Source organism: Epinephelus lanceolatus, chromosome 6 (genome assembly GCF_041903045.1).
Source record: "Epinephelus lanceolatus isolate andai-2023 chromosome 6, ASM4190304v1, whole genome shotgun sequence".
NCBI lineage: Eukaryota > Metazoa > Chordata > Actinopteri > Perciformes > Serranidae > Epinephelus > Epinephelus lanceolatus.
The window spans coordinates 42,058,998-42,064,503 of record NC_135739.1 but is presented as its reverse complement, the minus strand read 5'-3'; positions in this window follow the sequence as shown (position 1 = coordinate 42,064,503).

The window sequence follows — 5,506 nt, the reverse complement described above, 5'->3', positions numbered from 1 at the left end:
AACAGACAGTATAACATTTACAAGATTAAAAAAAGAAAAGTGCCAGAGAGGTTAGAAGCCACTAAAAGCTTATCAAAGAAATTCTCCTGTCAAAACATCAATGAAATCACATAATAGAGAAGAAAAAAAAAAACGGGTAAGGAAAGAAGAAATAGAGGAGGAGAGAGGGAAAAATCAAGACAAAACAAGGTAGCAAATAAAATGATGTGTAGGTTAAATTACTCATCACTGGTTCAAGTAGCTACAGTACCTGTACCTGTACATCTGACACTGATCACACCCTTGAATCCCATGAAATCAATGCTGCGCAGATGAATTGCGTGTATTACAATTATCGTCTAACATCACTGCGTCTGATAAATTGGTCTTCTTTGTCATAACGTTATAAATGCTACAATAAAGCTTAAAGCTGACACCACAATTAAATCATATCAACACCAAATTGATAGTCTGAATAAAATCATCCTGATATTGAGCTGTGTTAGAAATTAACAGCTGCACAAAAATATACCTAGTCTCCCTCTTTAAAAAACAAAAAGGAAAATCCCTCAAACACCATGAAGTGTAGACATGATAGGCTACTTTCCACATTTCCAGCAGCAAAGCTGTCAATTAGGCCCATAATCTTTAACAGGGATCATTTCCTCCAACAAAAAAAAATGTTGGCAATAATTAATGGTGCTATTAAGTGTCCGCAAATGATCAGTTTCTTTCTTATGAAGGGGTGGGATGAAATTTCTACTTCTTTCCACTCCTTTTTGAACAATCTTTTCATTGTCTGTTGTTGTTGCTTTCTTTTCTTTTTTAATGTTCAAAATAAACTTTCAAATCAAAATCAATCAAATTAATTAAACTTCCCATCATGAATGGGCTGCATTTCTGTCAGCGGAGTCATTTTTTTCCGAACAGCTGATTGGCCAGTGGGTGGTGCTTTTTATAGGATCAGATTCAACCCTGAACTTACCCTGCTCCGAAGCAGGATAGCCGTTCTGAGTAAGTTACCATGGTGATCTACCCCGATAAGAACTGAACCAGCTTCGTGAGACCGAAAACCCAGGGTTAACCCTGAAGTTACCTCGCTAAGACATTAATCCTGCTTCGTGATACAGGCCCCCGGTCTAGACCGATTCACGTCTCCATTAATGTTCAAATCAAACATGTATTGTACTCACCTCATACACACAGATGTTAGGAAGGTGAATGGGGGATTGCCGTGTGTTTGTATATCCGTTATTGTTCAATAAACATGCATTTTATCTTGGATGTCTTGAAATTTTCTTCATCCCTTCTTCGTCCTGCAATGAATGAATGCACCGGCTTTCTACTGCGCCACAGCGCCACTATAGCGGTTGGGAGGTGTACTACCAATGTGCCTGCGGCCTCGTGCCTATGACCGAATCACAGCCGTGACGATATACGAGTATAACATCACTCCCTCTCGTGTGATATTGCTTAAATATATGTATGTATAGCCTACTGTGTATTGTTTTTCTGCACTACCTTGTTCTCTATAGCTGATGTAATGTGAATTACTCCTGTGTGGGATCAATAAAGTTCTTATCTTAGTCATCTGAGAAGATCAAATACATTGTTTTTGGTGCCTAACTGTTTCCCAAGTATATTAGTGCGTGTGTGAATGAATAAACGAGAGGCATTAACATAAATTTCTTTGTAGAAAGGCGCTTTGTGAAATTAAGTCCATTTACTTGTATTAGTTTACGGCGCAGCCTTGCCACATCCAATATGGCGGTGACGTTGATGTATCGCAGCAGTGGGCAAACCCACTCAATGCGGCGTCTACGTATATAGGTTCGTTCGAGATGAGCCAGGCCTGCGCAGATTCGATCACCGGCGATCGGTGCACAATGCATGCCGGTTAGTTTTGTGTCCGACTTCAGCCGTTTCTCAATATGTGTTCTTGTGGACTTGTGACACGTCATCAGTCACAGCCCAAGTACTGTTCCAATTCAAAGTTCACATCTGGCCAAGTTCAGTCCAAATTCCCGGATGTGTTCTCGCCACACCCATTTCACCGGGGATGCATCGGAGCAGACTTGTGTGGACTTCAGACAGCCAGGTATCCCAGCATGCATTTCGCAACAATCATCGGAAAATGACACAATTGGCACAATTGTAAGCCATACCGATATGTTACTGTTGTTTTGTCACAGAACGTAGTGTTTTCATGCGTAGTTTAAACATCAGACCTGTGGTCGATGTTTTAATATAGAGCCCAGTTGAATGTGACTGAGGTCCGCTAGATGACAGCGGTGTCAGCCCTCATGTGTTTATGAGCGCTGACACCGCTGTCATCTAGCGGTGTCAGCTCTCATAGATAATAAACGTGTGTATGAGCGCTCAGGCTGCCCCAGAGAGCAGGTAGTCCTTTTGAAATTCATGGCTGATATCTCTGTAGTGGTTAAATATGAAATGTAATCCGTGTGGGGAATGTCTAATGGGCAACATTCAGTCTCAGTATAAGATATATTCTTATATTATTAAATGTTGTAACATGTTATTGTTCTTTGCATTCTTTTGCTTATTTAGGCCTATGCGTTTTTACCATTCAATAATGATTTTAAGAATTTATTGCAATTTATTTATTGTATTTAAAGATTAATTGTCTTTATTGTAGTATTTATTCAACAGCATTTTAAATATTGATTATCTGATATGAAGTGTATACCTGCATGATGTCTGAAGTGTGGCTGAATACACTTTTCCTCTGAACATCTGACCTGTTTAATCCATTTATATTGGTGAGGACAGACTAAATGAGAAACTGCTGTCAATCCAGTACAGTTCAGCAGCACCACAATCTACAACTCAACACTTCAATAAAATGTCAGACTGAAACTGCTGTTGTTTTTTCTAGGTGTACCAACTGTCAAGTCTCCATAAAAATGTGGACAGAAAGCATTATGATGAGACAAATGCAGTGATGGACAGTGACTAAGTATATTTACTCAAGTACTTAAGTACAAATTTGATGTACTTGTACTTTGGGTATTTTCATTTACTGAGAGGGAAACACTGTACATTCTACTCAAGCTACATTTATTTGATAGCTATAGTTACTTTTCAGATAGTTTGTTTTATATGTTGTTGTTTCATATTTACAAGTTACTGTGTGTTGTTATAGATCAGACTAGTACACCAGTGACAGGTGTTAAAATTAGTTCTACCATGACAACATTTAAATGCTGCTTACATGTAGCCGATGTTGATCGATTAATACTCAATACATATTCATGCATATGATGATTACAACACTTGAAATTGGGTCACTCTGCATCATGAGTACTTTTAACTTTAATTTTAAGTAGTCCTACATTTTGCTGACAATACCCAGATACTTTTACTCAAATCAGATTTGGTATGCAGCACTTTGACTTGTGACTGAGTTTTTGTTCTTTGTTGTGATATTCCTGGGTACTTTGTCCACAACTGGACAAACATATCGAACAGACATGCAAGCATCGCACGTCTCATCCTCATTCTCCGCTGTCTTTCTGGGATCTGCCTCCTCAGCTGGGCAGCCTCCTCCTCAGCCTGCAGGTATAGCAGTCCTGCTGCAATAACTGCGCCAAGACGCCTTCTCCGATCCATGTCCGTTATTGATTTTTGATTTCCATCTCGCCAATGCTCACGATCACAATAACCACCAACTCTCCACAAACTTTCCCCCCGCACTTGACTTTTGATTATAATCAGAAGCCAGCTGCGGGGAAAAGGTTTTAAAAGACATTTTATGAAAATATTTTGGCAATTTTTTTTTTTTTTTTTTGTATGTCAGTTATATATGTTGAAACGTTAAAAACATATACATATTAATTTCTTACAATGACAATGAAAAGCTGCAGGGCTGTGTTTATATTGTTTTATTCTAAATGGATGTACAGGCTACAACACAGTAGGCTACAACAGCCAAGGCGAGCAGAGGTGGTGACATCATCAATTTCGCTGCTGTTCCAAAAGCAGAAATGACTGTACTCCCGTCCTCCCGTTCTTGGGAAGTCCGGACTCTCGCGTGGACTTGCCAAGTCCGAACTTACCAAGTCCACAAGTCCGAACTGCCGAGCTTGAGTATTGCTCTGACGTATTACAAAAGTGGACGGCGATAAAACCGCAAGAGCGAGGCGGCCGCAGTTTTTAGAGCCAGGCGCTGCAGTTGCTCTCCATCAACTGCACCACCTGGCTCTCACCTGATCTAACAGCTGATTGGTTCAGATGTCGACTCAACAATATGACGTTTTAGATAAACTTTTCATTTTTGTTGAATTTTAGAGATTAAGATTGTATTTGTCTGATCTGATGGTTTATCCTGTGAACAGAAAACATGTTGTGTGACTGATGGTGAAGTTTAGTTGTCAGAGACTAAATACATTCATCATAAACTATACAGAGTCTACTGTACTATATTAATATTGGACGGTTTAATTATTGAAGTATTTAGCAACACAGAGACTTGTGGTCCGTGGGATGTGAGGATTCTTAAAATAACATCAGATGTGAAGCCCTGACTGTATTTGACTGATCTTTAATGAAAGTTGTTGTCTTGTATTTTTTTTTCCTCTGAAAATATTAACCTTATAGTCAAACACAGTTTATTCAGCCTGTGTAGTTGAGGGGACAGGTCAAACTGATATGATGCTGATTTACAGGAGAATTCATATCAAATGGAGGATAAACCATGGACATAAACTACAGATCACCTGTAAAGCATTTTAATAAATTAATCTATCATAATTAAAACAACTGGAGACTGAAAACTGATCACTTTTTTAATGAATTGACATCATTCCAGACAGGATATGTGTGTGTCTCTGACTTCCTATACGGACTGAAGGCCGCTGGAAACTGTCGGGAAACTGCCTGACTTCACCACAGCTTTTTGTCACCGCCCCCTGCTGCGGCCGCCTGCTCTTGTCTACTTTTCAGGCGAGGCACAGTTCATCTCGAACGAGCCTATTGTCTATGGTCTATGGATCAAGGCGAGCGCTTCTTCCTACATGTTCAAAAACGTAGGTGCTGATTGGCCGAAGAGGAGTCCTGTGTATCTGCGCTCGATTGCTCTTCCTTCATCCTTAAACTACCCGGATGTCTGTCACAGTAAATTGAAATTGAATTTTGAGAACTGAAATTGAATTGTGAGAACTGAATGTGAAGATATGTAGAAATAAATTCAATTTCAAATTATACTATTCAGATTCAGTTTTCAATGCAATGATTCAAATTAAACAATACAATTTCAAATTATGTGATTCAAATTCAGTTTTTCAATGCAATTACTCAAGTTTAGAAATTCAAATTCAAATATAAATGATTCAAATTCAGTTTCTGGTGGCACATATTTCAGCCCATAAGCTTCTTCCCCGTCGGACACTAATGAGAAAAGCCGTTCTTTGACATTGGCATAATGCCACCCGGCAGTGTCAGAGGGAAATATGGCCGGACAACAATGAAAGATAAGGGGGTGAAAAGTCCAAGAAGGGTGTGAGGAAGG